The sequence below is a fragment of the Lithobates pipiens genome, unplaced genomic scaffold (assembly GCF_037356315.1).
Source record: "Lithobates pipiens isolate NorthernLeopardFrog02 unplaced genomic scaffold, aLitPip1_a1.2 Scaffold_8, whole genome shotgun sequence".
NCBI classification, from domain to species: Eukaryota; Metazoa; Chordata; class Amphibia; order Anura; family Ranidae; genus Lithobates; species Lithobates pipiens.
The window spans coordinates 383,212,793-383,230,207 of NW_027507903.1; positions in this window are offsets into that span (position 1 = coordinate 383,212,793).

Below are 17,415 nucleotides of genomic sequence, written 5' to 3' on the forward strand. Positions count from 1 at the left end.
GTGACCGTACATGGTCGATGACTCGCTCCTGATACATTAGCAGTCTGCTTTGTCCCTCCTGTGCAATGTAAGTTATTCCTGCTTCTCCTCCCTATCTGCTGGTCCATATCTCCCTCTGAACTCCCTTCCTCTTCCTCTCTTGTGGGCACCCACGTGACATCACTAGACATGTCATCATTGACGTCACCTTCCCCACCGCTATAAGTAGAGATCTCGGAGTAGGCAGCAACACCGGGGACCAACCTCCTCATTGGGCTGATCTGGGTACTGTCGTCAGACTGCTGAGTGGCGATTGTTGCTACCTCCTCTTCCTGATCCAATGCCAAGAGTGGCTGCGCATCAGAAATGTCTTGCTATGGATCGGAAAATATTTCCTGTGACTCAAGCGGAAGGTATGTGGCGTTGGAGGTGTTGGTGGTAGTGTCTTTGGGGGTGCACATATCAGAGAGTGAAGAAGAGGGTGCAGATCGAGAGGATGAGGAGGGTGCAGAAGAGTAAGGCTGAGTGAGCCAGTCAACCAATTCTGGTGCCTCCTTTGACGTAATCGCACGCACCTTCTGCAATTTCCCACTTTGGCTCAAGCCTGTTGCTCCTGCCCTACCCCTACCACCCCTGCGGAAGGGCCTGCATCTTCCTCTGCCTGTCATTTTTTAAACGACCCTGTGACAAAACTCTCAGACCCTATACTGATAAAGGACTGCTGCAGAATAGGGCAGCAGTCAGCAGTAGTGCACCTCAACCCTATATATTGTGGACCTATACCAGTCCTTAAGGATTAGCAGACTGTACCTCACTCAACCCTATATATTCTAGTACGCTATACCTTACCAGTCCTTAGAAGGACCTTTGTGCAACTAGTAGGCTGTGATTAGCAGACTGTACCTCACTCAACCCTATATACTCTAGTACGCTATACCTTACCAGTCCTTAGAAGGACCTTTGTGGAACTAGTAGGTTGTGATTAGCAGACTGTACCTCAGTCCCTATACTCATAAAGGACTACTGCAGCAGAAGGGCAGCAGTCAAGTATAATATTCTTTCTATATTTGGAAGAAAGAATATTATAAGTGTACAACCCTATTACCATACCAGTCCTGAAAAGGACCTTCGTGGACCTAATAGTAACAGCTACTGATTAAACTGACTGTCCCTCACTGCCACACACAGCTTCCTGTCTGTCCCTATTTAAACTGACAAAACACAGGCTGCTGCAACAATAACTTGAATTGCACTCAAAACTATATCCTGTACTACTACACCATACCAGTCCTGAAAAGGACTTTTGTGGACCTAATAGTAACTAGTGATGGCCGAACGGTTCGCCCGGCGGTCGTTTCGCGGCGAATTTCCGACATTCGCGGTCCGCACGTTCGAACGCCTTTTTCCGTCGTTCGCCGCGGCGGACTTACGTGTTTAATGTATACAAGAACTTTAACCTTTGGTGACACGTTTATCATGTGATACAGGACAGCCAATTGAGACATGACAGCACATGGACACTTGTACATTCCCCCTAACCTATAAATACACCCGATCCGGTGGCCATTTTACATTCTTTCTTCTGTTAAGATAGGGACAGGTTCCTGTGTGGAGTAGGGAGAGATAAACCACTAGCTATTTGGTACACAAAAGTTCTTTTCAGGACTGGTATAGGTGTTAGGTGTTGATAGGTTTGCTGTGCTGCTGATTCTTGCAGCAGCCTGAGTGTCTTTTGTTAGTTTAGAGAAAGGGAAAGGACGGTGTATGCTACAGGGACAGCCAGATTAGTCTTTCATCATCATCATCATCATCATCATCATTAGCTGTTACTATCAAGGTCCACAAAAGAGCTGTTCCAGTAACCACTAATCGTTCTCTTTTTTTGCCAATTTGTATAGGGACAGGAAGGAAGCAGTGTTGTCAGGCAGTGAGGGTAATTTTAAAGACTTGCTGTTATTATTAGTTCCACAAAGGTTCTTTTCAGGACTGGTATCAGTGGTACAGTAATAGGCTTGTACATGTATAATATTCTTTCTTCCAAATATAGAAAGGATATTATACTTGACTGCTGCCCTTCTGCTGCAGTCTGCTAAACATTCACAACTCACTTGTTCCACAAAAGTTCTTATAAGGACTGGTAACTTGGTATAGGGTGCTACGGTACATAGGCTTGAGTGCGGTACAGTCTGCTGTTCTGTAAGGACCGCTATCGGTCCACAATAGATAGGGTTGACGTGCACCACTGCTGACCGCTGCCCTATACTGCAGCAGTCCTTCAGCGGTATAGGGACTGACGTACAGTCTGCTAATCACTAACACACAACCTGCTTGTTCCACAAAAGTTCTTATAAGGACTGGTAACTTGGTATAGGGTGCTACGGTACATAGGCTTGAGTGCGGTACAGTCTGCTGTTCTGTAAGGACCGCTATCGGTCCACAATAGATAGGGTTGACGTGCACCACTGCTGACCGCTGCCCTATACTGCAGCAGTCCTTCAGCGGTATAGGGACTGACGTACAGTCTGCTAAACACTAATACACAACCTGCTTGGTCCACAAAAGTTCTTATAAGGACTGGTAACTTGGTATAGGGTGCTACGGTACATAGGCTTGAGTGCGGTACAGTCTGCTGTTCTGTAAGGACCGCTATCGGTCCACAATAGATAGGGTTGACGTGCACCACTGCTGACCGCTGCCCTATACTGCAGCAGTCCTTCAGCGGTATAGGGACTGACGTACAGTCTGCTAAACACTAATACACAACCTGCTTGGTCCACAAAAGTTCTTATAAGGACTGGTAACTTGGTATAGGGTGCTACGGTACATAGGCTTGAGTGCGGTACAGTCTGCTGTTCTGTAAGGACCGCTATCGGTCCACAATAGATAGGGTTGACGTGCACCACTGCTGACCGCTCACCTATACTGCAGCAGTCCTTCAGCGGTATAGGGACTGACGTACAGTCTGCTAATCACTAACACACAACCTGCTTGTTCCACAAAAGTTCTTATAAGGACTGGTAACTTGGTATAGGGTGCTACGGTACATAGGCTTGAGTGCGGTACAGTCTGCTGTTCTGTAAGGACCGCTATCGGTCCACAATAGATAGGGTTGACGTGCACCACTGCTGACCGCTGCCCTATACTGCAGCAGTCCTTCAGCGGTATAGGGACTGACGTACAGTCTGCTAAACACTAACACACAACCTGCTTGGTCCACAAAAGTTCTTATAAGGACTGGTAACTTGGTATAGGGTGCTACGGTACATAGGCTTGAGTGCGGTACAGTCTGCTGTTCTGTAAGGACCGCTATCGGTCCACAATAGATAGGGTTGACGTGCACCACTGCTGACCGCTGCCCTATACTGCAGCAGTCCTTCAGCGGTATAGGGACTGACGTACAGTCTGCTAAACACTAATACACAACCTGCTTGGTCCACAAAAGTTCTTATAAGGACTGGTAACTTGGTATAGGGTGCTACGGTACATAGGCTTGAGTGCGGTACAGTCTGCTGTTCTGTAAGGACCGCTATCGGTCCACAATAGATAGGGTTGACGTGCACCACTGCTGACCGCTCACCTATACTGCAGCAGTCCTTCAGCGGTATAGGGACTGACGTACAGTCTGCTAATCACTAACACACAACCTGCTTGTTCCACAAAAGTTCTTATAAGGACTGGTAACTTGGTATAGGGTGCTACGGTACATAGGCTTGAGTGCGGTACAGTCTGCTGTTCTGTAAGGACCGCTATCGGTCCACAATAGATAGGGTTGACGTGCACCACTGCTGACCGCTGCCCTATACTGCAGCAGTCCTTCAGCGGTATAGGGACTGACGTACAGTCTGCTAAACACTAATACACAACCTGCTTGGTCCACAAAAGTTCTTATAAGGACTGGTAACTTGGTATAGGGTGCTACGGTACATAGGCTTGAGTGCGGTACAGTCTGCTGTTCTGTAAGGACCGCTATCGGTCCACAATAGATAGGGTTGACGTGCACCACTGCTGACCGCTGCCCTATACTGCAGCAGTCCTTCAGCGGTATAGGGACTGACGTACAGTCTGCTAAACACTAATACACAACCTGCTTGGTCCACAAAAGTTCTTATAAGGACTGGTAACTTGGTATAGGGTGCTACGGTACATAGGCTTGAGTGCGGTACAGTCTGCTGTTCTGTAAGGACCGCTATCGGTCCACAATAGATAGGGTTGACGTGCACCACTGCTGACCGCTGCCCTATACTGCAGCAGTCCTTCAGCGGTATAGGGACTGACGTACAGTCTGCTAAACACTAATACACAACCTGCTTGGTCCACAAAAGTTCTTATAAGGACTGGTAACTTGGTATAGGGTGCTACGGTACATAGGCTTGAGTGCGGTACAGTCTGCTGTTCTGTAAGGACCGCTATCGGTCCACAATAGATAGGGTTGACGTGCACCACTGCTGACCGCTCACCTATACTGCAGCAGTCCTTCAGCGGTATAGGGACTGACGTACAGTCTGCTAATCACTAACACACAACCTGCTTGTTCCACAAAAGTTCTTATAAGGACTGGTAACTTGGTATAGGGTGCTACGGTACATAGGCTTGAGTGCGGTACAGTCTGCTGTTCTGTAAGGACCGCTATCGGTCCACAATAGATAGGGTTGACGTGCACCACTGCTGACCGCTGCCCTATACTGCAGCAGTCCTTCAGCGGTATAGGGACTGACGTACAGTCTGCTAATCACTAACACACAACCTGCTTGTTCCACAAAAGTTCTTATAAGGACTGGTAACTTGGTATAGGGTGCTACGGTACATAGGCTTGAGTGCGGTACAGTCTGCTGTTCTGTAAGGACCGCTATCGGTCCACAATAGATAGGGTTGACGTGCACCACTGCTGACCGCTCACCTATACTGCAGCAGTCCTTCAGCGGTATAGGGACTGACGTACAGTCTGCTAATCACTAACACACAACCTGCTTGTTCCACAAAAGTTCTTATAAGGACTGGTAACTTGGTATAGGGTGCTACGGTACATAGGCTTGAGTGCGGTACAGTCTGCTGTTCTGTAAGGACCGCTATCGGTCCACAATAGATAGGGTTGACGTGCACCACTGCTGACCGCTGCCCTATACTGCAGCAGTCCTTCAGCGGTATAGGGACTGACGTACAGTCTGCTAAACACTAATACACAACCTGCTTGGTCCACAAAAGTTCTTATAAGGACTGGTAACTTGGTATAGGGTGCTACGGTACATAGGCTTGAGTGCGGTACAGTCTGCTGTTCTGTAAGGACCGCTATCGGTCCACAATAGATAGGGTTGACGTGCACCACTGCTGACCGCTGCCCTATACTGCAGCAGTCCTTCAGCGGTATAGGGACTGACGTACAGTCTGCTAAACACTAATACACAACCTGCTTGGTCCACAAAAGTTCTTATAAGGACTGGTAACTTGGTATAGGGTGCTACGGTACATAGGCTTGAGTGCGGTACAGTCTGCTGTTCTGTAAGGACCGCTATAGGTCCACAATAGATAGGGTTGACGTGCACCACTGCTGACCGCTCACCTATACTGCAGCAGTCCTTCAGCGGTATAGGGACTAAGAGTTTTGTCACAGGGTCATTTAAAAAATGACATGCAGAGGAAGAGGCAGGCCCTTCCGCAGGGGTGGTAGGGGTAGGGCAGGAGCAACAGGCTTGAGCCAAAGTGGGAAGTTGCAGAAGGTGCGTTCAATTACTTTAAAGGATGCACCAGACTTGGTTGAGTGGCTCGCTCAGCCTTACTCTTCTGCACCCTCCTCATCCTCTCGATCTGCACCCTCTTCTTCACTCTCTGCTATGTGCACCCCCAAAGACACTACCACCAACAACACGACCACCACCACCACCACCACATACCTTCCGCTTGAGTCACTGGAATTATTTTCCGATCCATATCAAGAGGACATTTCTGATGCGCAGCCACTCTTGGTATTGGATCAGGAAGAGGAGGTAGCAACAAGCGCTACTCAGCAGTCTGACGCCAGTACCCAGATCAGCCCAAGGAGGAGGTTGGTCCCCGGTGTTGCTGCCTACTCTACTTATAGCGGTGGGGAAGGTGACGTTGATGATGACGTGTCTAGTGATGTCACGTGGGTGCCCACAAGAGAGGAAGAGGAGGGGAGTTCAGAGGGAGATATGGACCAGCAGATAGGGAGGAGAAGCAGCAATGACTTACATTGCACAGCAGGGACAAAGCAGACTGCAAATGTATCAGGAGCGAGTCATCGACCATGTACGGTCACATCTGGCGCTCCCAGGACACCGGCACATGGCTCCGCAGTGTGGGCTTTTTTTAACGTGTCCGCTGCTGACAATAGCGTTGCCATCTGCAATCTTTGCAGTCAACGCGTTAGTCGCGGTAAGCCCAATACTCACCTAGGGACGACCGCCTTAAGAAGGCACATGAGCAGCCATCACCGAGCCCAGTGGGAGCAACGGAACACACAAAGCCACACTGCAGGCTCTCACCGTCCAGCCTCGTCTTCTACTTCTCCTTCTCCTCTCTCCTCACAATTGTCCTCCACTCCACCTTCCATCACGCCAAGCTCACATTTTTCTGCAAAAAGGCAGGCTTCCGTGGGCCTAATGTTTGAGCGTAAAAAAATGATGACGCCGGATAACCCTCTTGCCCAACGGTTGGCGGCTGGCTTGTCAGAACTCATAGCCCGCCAACTACTGCCATATAAACTGGTGGACTCGGAGGCCTTTCGCAAATTTGTGGCCATTGGAACACCACAATGGAAGGTCCCAGGAAGGAAGTATTTCTCAGAGAAGGGCATCCCAGAGCTATATGGCCATGTTCAGCGGCAAGTGAATGTATCTCTGGCACACAGTGTCGGTGCCAAGATACATCTGACCACAGACACGTGGTCTAGCAAACACGGGCAGGGAAGGTATATCAGTTTTACTGCCCACTGGGTGAACCTTCTGACGGCCGTCAAGCATGTAACCCGTGGCACCCGTGTAGATTTGGTTTTACCGCCACGGATTGCATGCAGGCCTGACTCTTCTTCTCCTCCTCCTACTCCATCCTCCTCCCTCTCCTCCTCAGCTGCCTCCTCCTTTTCCGCTGCTAGCGTCTCTTCCACTGCACCGCCCAAGCTCCCCAGAACCTATTCCACATGCCAGGTGAGACGTTGCCATGCCGTGCTGCGTCTGTTGTGCCTGGAAGCAAAGAGCCACACTGGCCCGGCACTCCTTTCAGCTTTGCGTTCACAGGCAGATGAGTGGCTAACACCGCTCAATTTGACAGTTGGTAAAGTGGTGTGTGACAACGGTGCCAATCTGCTTAGCGCATTGAAACAGGGCAAAATCACGCACGTGCCGTGCATGGCACACGTCTTAAACTTGGTCGTGCAGCGATTCCTTGTCAAATACCCTGGGGTCCAGGACATCTTGCGGCAGGCAAGGAAAATCTCGGCCCATTTCAGAAGATCTTACACGGCCATGGCTCGCCTTGCTGACATTCAGCGGCGACACCATCTGCCGGTCAGACGTCTTATTTGCGATTGCCCGACGCGATGGAACTCAACCTTCTATATGCTTGATAGGCTGCTCCAGCAGAAACGTGCAGTTAACGTCTACCTGTATGAACTCTGCGAAAGAAACGGTTCTGGGGAGCTGGGTTTTTTTTCACCGCGCCAGTGGCTGCTCATGCGCGACACATGCAGACTTCTGCGGCCATTTGAGGAGATCACCAAACTGGTCAGTCGCAGCCATGGCGCCATCAGTGACATGGTACCTTATGCCTTCTTTCTGGAGCGTGCATTGCGTCGTGTCATTGATCAGGCTGTGGAGGAGCAGGAGCGGGAAGATGAGGAAGTCGCAATGCTGGATGAATTCCCAGGGGGGGCTACTCTATCTGAGACAAGTCAACAACAGGAGTCTGATGAGGAGTCAGAGGAGGATGGTGCCGGGGCGGATGAGCAGGAGCAAGAAGAGCATGCTTTAAACCTTTCTGGGATCCCTGTTGTGCGAGGATGGGGAGAGGAGAATGAAGAGGACGACATTATCCTGGATGATGAGCAGGAGCCAGGCCACCACACCGCTTCCACTTTAGTGCAAATGGGGGCCTTCATGCTCCAGTGTTTTAATAGGGACCCCCGTATAAAAAGCATGAGGGTCAAGGACCAGTACTGGGTGGCAACGTACTTAGACCCCCGGTACAAACACAAAATGGCGGAAATGTTACCGCCGTCGCAGAGGGCTGTCAGAATGCAGCACTTCCAGGCCTTGCTTCGAGAAATGCTGCATTCTGCTTTTGCGTGCGCTGGCAGAGGAGCAATTCCCACTCCCAGAGAAGGATTTGCGGGTACCAATCCAACAGCGCCTGCAAGAAGAGGCCGGTTTGAAGATGTGTTGGTGACTTCGGATATGAGGTCATTCTTTCAGCCGACCCATCGACAGGTGTCATCCGGATCCAGCATCAGGGAACGCCTAGACCGTCAGGTGTCCGACTACATTGGGTTAACGGCCGATGTGGACGCTCTGAGGAGTGATGAACCCCTAGACTACTGGGTGGGCAGGCTTGACCTCTGGCCAGAGCTTGCCCAATTTGCAATCGAACTGTTGGCTTGCCCCTCATCCAGTGTCCTGTCCGAAAGGACGTTCAGCGCAGCAGGGGGGATTGTGACCGATAAGCGTACTCGCCTAGCTCACCACAGTGTTAACTACCTCACATTTCTAAAAATGAATGAGGCATGGATCTCGGAGGAATTCAACACATGTGATCAGTAGACCATGTATATGTCTATAAACAATTTTTGGAATCAAGCACACAGACCTTCTTAATTCATTTGGCTCACTTCCCTGACCCAAAAAAGCACACCGTACTATATGCCCCTACCCTCCTCTTTGAAGAGGTTGAGCGGTGTCATATTTCTACTGGGGCTGCTTATTATGAGGGGTTCCCACCATCCCTGTGCTGTGCTGACTTCCTCCTGGGTGTTCTTATTATGAGGGGCTCCCACCATCCCTGTGCTGTGCTGACTTCCTCCTGGGGGTTCTTATTATGAGGGGATCACACCATCCCTGTGCTGTGCTGACTTCCTCCTGGGGCTGCTTACGGTGCTGCTGTCAGCGCTGTATGTCACGGAGCTGCTGTCAGCGCTGTATGTCACGGAGCTGCTGTCAGCGCTGTATGTCACGGAGCTGCTGTCAGCGCTGTATGTCACGGAGCTGCTGTCAGCGCTGTATGTCACGGAGCTGCTGTCAGCGCTGTATGTCACGGAGCTGCTGTCAGCGCTGTATGTCACGGAGCTGCTGTCAGCGCTGTATGTCACGGAGCTGCTGTCAGCGCTGTATGTCACGGAGCTGCTGTCAGCGCTGTATGTCACGGTGCTGCTGTCAGCGCTGTATGTCACGGAGCTGCTGTCAGCGCTGTATGTCACGGAGCTGCTGTCAGTGCTGTATGTCACGGAGCTGCTGTCAGCGCTGTATGTCACGGAGCTGCTGTCAGCGCTGTATGTCACGGAGCTGCTGTCAGCGCTGTATGTCACGGTGCTGCTGTCAGCGCTGTATGTCACGGAGCTGCTGTCAGCGCTGTATGTCACGGAGCTGCTGTCAGCGCTGTATGTCACGGAGCTGCTGTCAGCGCTGTATGTCACGGAGCTGCTGTCAGCGCTGTATGTCACGGAGCTGCTGTCAGCGCTGTATGTCACGGTGCTGATGTCAGTGCTCTGTATTACGGTGCTGCTGTCAGTGCTCTGTATCTCCTGCACCCTCTTGTTTGCCTACCCTGGTCCCTGACCTTCCCTCTCCTCCATTGCCTTCATTAGCTCCATAGTCCTGAATTGTCAGAACAATTTCCCAAATAAAAAAAAAATGCTTGTAGTTATCGATCCCAAATTCACCTCATACATGTATTATGCTATTGTCCAGGTGGTGGGACTACGTGCTACCCCCTAATAATTACCCCGTGGCCGCAAATTCGACCTAAAGGTTTGCGAAATTCGCCTCCCATTGAAGTCAATGGAGCCCGCGGCGAACGGTCGTTTTCGCGAACGTTTGTGTCCGTTCGCGTTTCGCGTTCGCGAAACGTCCCGTCGGAAGTTCGTCCATCACTAATAGTAACAGCTAATGATTAAATTGACTGTCCCTCTCTGCAACACACAGCTTCCTATCTGTCCCTCTCTCAGCACTGACAAAATACAATCTGCTGCAACAATGACTTGAATAGCAGTGCCTCAAACCTATATCCTGAACTACACCTATACTATACCAGTCCTTAAAAGAACTTTTGTGGACCTAATAGCTAGCAATTTGGGTCACTGCAGTCTCTCCCTGCTCCACACAGCAACCTCTCCCTATAGTGACAGTAGAAAGAATTTAAAATGGCCGCCGGATCGGGTCTATTTATAAGTTGGGGGAATGTCCAAGTGTCCATGTGCTGTAATGTCTCAATTGGCTGTCCTGTACCACATGATGGATGTGTCATCATAGGTCAAAGTTTTTTTTACACAGTAAACACGTAAATCCGCCGGGCGAACAGCGGCAGTAGTCCGCCAATCGGGCGGACCGCGAACAGCCGAAATTCGCCACAAACCGACCGCCGGGCGAACCGTTCGGCCATCCCTACTTATCAGTTCTCTCCCATTCATCTTTAAATAGATCCCCTATTCACCTATAAAAGGGAAGGCTTCTGGTTCTCTTTCTTTAAGTTTGGGAAATATTTTCAAACTTTGTGGTTCCACTTTGTCTTCTTCCCAGCCGATCGCTTTGATTTTGCGAAAGGTTCGACTAGGAGAGAAATCGAATCCTGCAGACATCCCCTGATCTTCATCTCCGGAGGAGGATTTTGCCACTTGAGTGCAATGGAAATCCACTGATGATGTTCTGGGAGCTGGCCTGTCCATTAATAGTGCCGTTGTCTCCAGTATGGATTTCTGCACTGACTCTTATGAGCTCCGTAACCATCCTTACGTCTGATTCCTTTTCTTTTGTTGCTTCATTGAAGCATGAGCAGCATGCTAATTCATCTGGCAAGGCAGGAGCACCGCATACCCAGCAAAGGTTTGCTGGAGGGAGGGTGTGGGGGGCTCTGGCGGTGTGGTGAAGGTGACCGTCTGCGGTGTGACCAACTATGACGGGAACGGCTGTGGCGTGAGCGGCTATGCTTTGATCGGTGGTGGCAGGAGGAAGATCTTGAATGGCTTCTGTGGGACCTCCTGCTTGAAGCATGACTTGACCTTCGTCCATGCCTGGAACTTGTGGCTCTTGACCTGGTAGGGATGTCAAAAATGCAACATTAGTGGTTTGGCTCTCTTTTTTCTCCCCTTCTTCAATACTTACCAATGACAGACGGCCTCTTACCTAGTTTCCTGATGGTGGTCTGTGTGGGCAGTGGACTCCATAGTAAATAGAGATAGGCAGCCTGAAAGAAAATAAGAGAAAAATCTTTTTTTTTTTTTTTTTTTTTTAATAGGAAGGAAAGGCTAGAGAGAGCCCTGAAGCAGCTGGTATAAAACTTACCTGATTTGCTAAATCAATTTGGCAAGGCAGGAGTGAATCACAGTTTCCTGTGCATCTACAGCATTATACACAGGAAAAAAAATGGGTTTTTAAAACTGGTGCTGCCTTCACAGGAAAAAGACGCTCCCGCGCATGCGCAGTAGCTTCCCGAGCGTCACTGTGCCATCTTGGAGTGGGGCACAGCCTCTCATTGTCAATTACCTCATTGTGCACATGCACAGAGTGGAGGAGGAGTGCACGGCGGCCATGACAGCTATACGGGACGGCGGACAGCATGACCAGCAGTCTCTCAAGCAGGGGGGAACAATAAATGGAAAAAGAAAGAACAGGCAAGGATAAAGAGTGTAGACCACTGCAAAGTCATGATGCTTCTGAAAAGCTTAATGTGCCAGCATATCCAGATGCCTGAGACCACCAGAATGGGGGTTCCCTCCATAGAAGCTCCTTTAGAGACTGTACAGGAGGGACTTCCAAACAGGAGAAGCTGGGGCGAGTACGGTAAGAGGCTCTTTTCCTTGGTCTTGTAAATAGGAGAAACCTTGTCCATCCAATCTGTCAGGTGAAGATAAAAAAAGAGAATACAGCGGGGTGTCTCCCCTTCAAATTTATAGTTAACCAACCCTGTCTGGTTGTGGGGGCGGAGTCACAACCCAGTGTGTGCTGCCATGAAGCGTCAGGAAAAAATTTTCTTCCTCAGAGATGTAAAATATGTAGGATTAATATCATCTACAATGAGAACAAATCATTAAATACAATTTTAAAGCTATTGTTACACCAATAAACGTGCACTTTTGAATATCATATTAACTCATGCTACTGAGTGTACACACGGACCGCCATCACTTTTAAATCCTATAAACATTTTGCTGCTGTTCACTCCTCCCCAAGGAAAACCACTGGACCAGAATCTGGCCACCCATGTATTATCAAAGCCACCTGGATACATCACAGATGGGAAGCAATGAGCCCATCAATTACCCTTAATGTACTAAAATATATGTTTGAAATAGTGATTGATAGGCTGTGTGGGTCCCTCCAAGTTAGGCTAGGCCCCCGTACACATGGTCGGACATTCTGCCAACCAAATCCGTTGGATTTTGTCCGACGGATTGTGTCCGAAACTGTTGCATACACACGGTCGGACCAAGTTGTCGGATTTTGCGGTTGCCAAGAACGCGGTGACGTAAGCCGTGTACGGCGGGACTAGAAAAGGGAAGTTCAGCACCACGTCCGGCACCCTTTGGGCTCCTTCTGCTGATCTCGTGTTAGTAGAAGTTTGGTGAGAGACGATTCGCGCTTTTTAGATTTGTGATTCAGATCGCTACTGCTCTTCGGTTTGTGCTTGTCTTTGCGTATCTGATAATCAGTGCGTGCAGTCAGTAAGTATTTGTTGATCATTGTGGACTATATCTTGGTATAGTACGCTTTGAAAGGCATTTTTTATTGTCTGCTTGCTTCTGCTATTCAGGTCGTTCTTTCAGGCCTTGCTGTTTATCGGTGCTTTCTGGTGTCCGTTCTGACGAGCCAACCGTTTTCAAACCATGTTTCGTCTACGTACTCGTCGTAGAGTTTGTGCTGTGCAGGGGGTTCATGTTGGGGTTCTTACTTTGACACAAGCCCGGTCCATGAACAGGGAGGGGAGGCGTTTGTGGACCAAGAATTGGTTGCGCCAGCGTGACCAGTTCTCGCACATGCCTTTGCTCCGTGAGACCCGGGAGAATAATCCTGATGATTTCAGGAATTATCTCCGGATGACGGACCCCGTTTTTCACCGTCTGCTGGCTTTGCTGACCCCTTATAGGATACCTGCATGCGGCAAGCCATCACTCCGGAGCAGAGGCTCATCGCCACGTTGCGCTACTTGGCGACTGGGAGAAGCCTTCAGGACCTCAAGTTCTCTACAGGCGAGATGCTAGAGACCTGTTCTGCCATCATTCAGGTCCTGCAGAAGGACTATATGAAGGTAAGTTTTATCCTTTAACATCACATTCTATGTATTTCATGCTCGCTAATGTCTTGCATTTCTTTCCTCATTCCCTAATTACCATCATTTCAATATGCTCTAATTCATATGCTCTGCCCCTTTGTCCTCATGCAGATTTGCTTCACTAACTTCCCCACCATGCTCTTCTTGGCCCATAAAACTAGTATAGTCTACCAATGTCTTTTGTCAGCTCCATAGTATTGCTTTCGCCTAAACACCCCCTAAAATGTCTACAAATGTTATGTGTGTGCTTCAATTCATGCAGAGTCACTTTTTTTTGGGGGGTTGTGCCAAACTCATTAGGAACCCCCCTCCCCCCAACTGCTAGCTCAGATGATAGCAACTATACCTACCTTTTTGATGCTCACATTTATGGATGAATTCACCTAAGCATGTAGTGCAAGGGCCTGCCTCAATACTTTCAAATGCTATTATTTTTTTTTAACCTATTAATTATCTGGATATGTAATAGCAGAATGTTGAAAACAAAGTAGCACACATTATTTAGCCATTCAGCTCTCAATCAAGTGGAGAGGGTTACCTGTCCTAAACATCCCCCCTCATTTTTTAGCAAGGGCCCATCAGATGGGGGATATGGGGGGTGGGGGGTGATGACTCTCATAAGGGGACATTAGACTTTAAATACTCAGTTCCCAAAATGTTATACTAATTTTGACAAAAAATGTTGGTGTCTAATCTGCTTGCAATGTTGACTTGTCAAATTACACATTTTTGTTCTTGTTTCACTTCACAGTGTCCTTCAACGCCACAGGAATGGCAGACTGTGGCCTCCCACTTTGCCAGTAGTTGGGACTTTCCCAATTATGGAGGAGCAATAGATGGGAAGCATGTCCGCATCGTCCCACCACCCAACTCGGGGTCGTACTATTATAATTATAAGGGGTTTCATAGTATCGTGATGTTGGTGGTGGTGTCTGCGACATATGACTTTTTGTATGTGGACGTGAGGCAAAATGGACGGATGTTGGCTGGTGGAGTCTTCGCACGGATGGAGTTCTACTGGCATCTCCAGAGTGGCAGTCTGGGCTTGCCACCCCCAGAGGAGAATCAGGAAGGGCTCCCGTTCGTCTTTGTCGCGCATGAGGCGTTTGCCCTGGCGAACCATCTGATGCAGCCTTTCCCCATGAGGACCCTCACCCCAGACCAGAGGATTTTTAATTTCCGCCTGTCCAGAGCCCGAAGAGTGGTGGAGAACACTTTTGGTATACTGGCCAGCCGGTTCCGCCTTTTTCTTACGCCTATTCACATGGACGGAATACAAACTGAATCACATAGTGCTGGCGTGCTGTGTTCTGCACAATTTTATGAAAAAAGTTTCTGTGAACTATGCGGTCTCAGTTGGCCAACAGGAAGCAGACTTGCTGGAAAATGAAGATAACCTTGAACATGCTCATCCTGGCTTGCCCCCCCAAAGCGCCCGTGAGGTTAGAACACAATACATGGACTACTTTGTGGGTAGGGGGGCCATTGATATGCCAGACAATGTCTGAAACTCCATCATTTACTGCTTGGCTTGGTTTTAGGTGTCTCCTAGGTATATGTCAGGCTAGGAGCAGATAACAAGTAACAGTTCAGGTGTGCTGATTATACAAGGAGTTCAAAGCACATACCATGAGCATGTCTAAGCAGAGCAGGTCAGCTGGGACTTGTAGTACACCACTGCAGATGAAGGTAGTTGATTGCTGGACCTTGTAGTTCACTGCTGTAGATGAGGATAGATGATGGCTGGACCTTGTAGTTCACTGCTGTAGATGAGGATAGATGATTGCTGGACCTTGTGGTTCATTGCTGCAGATGAGGGTACTAGTAGAATCAGGAAAAGCGTAGTCTAGGCAAGCTGGGTCATACACGGGTAGATCAGAATCCAAACGGTACCGAATCAGAAGCAAGCAAGGAGGGTCAAACAAGCCGGGTCAAACACGAAAGACACAGAGAAAATATCAGCTGGATCAAACACAAGTGAACTCTAACACAAGCACTGACTGAATGCTGATACAGGTGATTTAAACGTGAGCTGGCCAATCACTGTTGTTTCCCAGACACAGGCTGTGTCAGGTGAGTTGTGCTGGGTCCTAAAGGGATTCTAGTGCTGACAGTATATTTAGGTTTTTTCAAGTTGTGCCTTTTTCACCAACAGTGCAAACCCAAGTTCAGAGCGAGATGAGGGGACAGTCTCTTCTTCAGATAATCTTATTATGTTGTGGGTCTGCTACACACACACCTTGTTTTTTGGTAACTAATGTATGTAGTGCATTACTGACCAAAATCGTGCTCATTTTCAGCACCATGGCAGGAAAATGGCATGATTGTCCAAATTTACACTTCACTGTGGGTGTTTTTTACAAAATAAAAACCTAAAAAATACAGCGCTGTTCCTATGTAAACTTAATGTGAAGTAATGAAACAAAAAAAAAAAATTGTGAATTATAAACGCAGCAGCAGCTTTAACCGTGAGATACCCACAATTCAAATAATTATTCCCAAATAAGCTGCGCTATACTGATCCGATAAATGCTATGTGAAGCAAATGAGTGAATAAATAAAGCATGAAATCAAAAATATTAACAAAGTGCAGACAGGGAAATGCATATACTAATGTTCAAATATTAGTCCATCATCCCATCAACAAAAAATGTTTTGCTTGTAATCTCCAACGTGTTTTAAACACACCACACCGATATAGGAAAAGTGTCATCAGAGTTTGCAGGAAAAAAGAGGACTTCCACCACCAACACTACTGCCGCTTACCAGCTACACTGATCCCATCTCAGAGACCAGATATCGCCAAATCAAAAACGCTTCCTCTGAGTCAGGACTGCATGGAGGGTGTATCCTCTTTAAGCGCTTGGTTCAAGTGGTTAGAAGAATCCTACGGCCACACCGCTTATTCCACTGGTTAGAAAAATCCTACGGCCACACCGCTCATTGTCCAGCACATATAATAACGAAAGGAATCGCCATAGTGTGATATAGTCACGAAATTTAATATAATAAAAAAGATTGCACTTACATCAAGTAGAAAAAACTTTGCTTTGTAAAACAAACAAATTCGCCGGCCGGCTTAGTAACGCTGCCCGTCGCTTCCGGGTCCAGCGTAGATCGCGGTGACGTCAGTACGTTGCTCCTCCCTACGCCGTTTCGTTATAGGTAACGTCTTCCAGGGGCACTATCAGGGGCTGGCCAATCACTGTTGTTTCCCAGACACAGGCTGTGTCAGGTGAGTTGTGCTGGGTCCTAAAGGGATTCTAGTGCTGACAGTATATTTAGGTTTTTTCAAGCTGTGCCTTTTTCACCAACAGTGCAAACCCAAGTTCAGAGCGAGATGAGGGGACAGTCTCTTCTTCAGATAATCTTATTATGTTTTGGGTCTGCTACACACACACCTTGTTTTTTGGTAACTAATGTATGTAGTGCATTACTGACCAAAATCGTGCTCATTTTCAGCACCATGGCAGGAAAATGGCATGATTGTCCAAATTTACACTTCACTGTGGGTGTTTTTTACTAAAGGCACATCCACTATGCACTACAAGTGCAGTGCAATAGTACACCAGAAACTGCACTTGGAGTGCAAAGTGGAGTTGCCTTTAGTAAATCACACTCCTTCTCAGCACAAACTTAAATTTTACTCCAAATACATTTTTGGTGCAATGAAAAAGGAAGCCACACATTGTTGATAATTAAACTTTTTAATACAAGCACATTCACATGTGCGTTTTGAAAAGGTTTTTACAACAAACCAAGAAATTGTGTGTTTCAAAAACAGAGTTTAATCAAAATTTGGTTTACTTGGTGTTTTTGGGTAAACAGGCATGTATCAAACCGTAAAATACAGAACACATCAACTTTCAAAGTTCAACTTTGAAAAGTGAAGACAATATCAGACATGAGTATGTACAAACTGGGCTGATATTGCCTTCATCACATGGG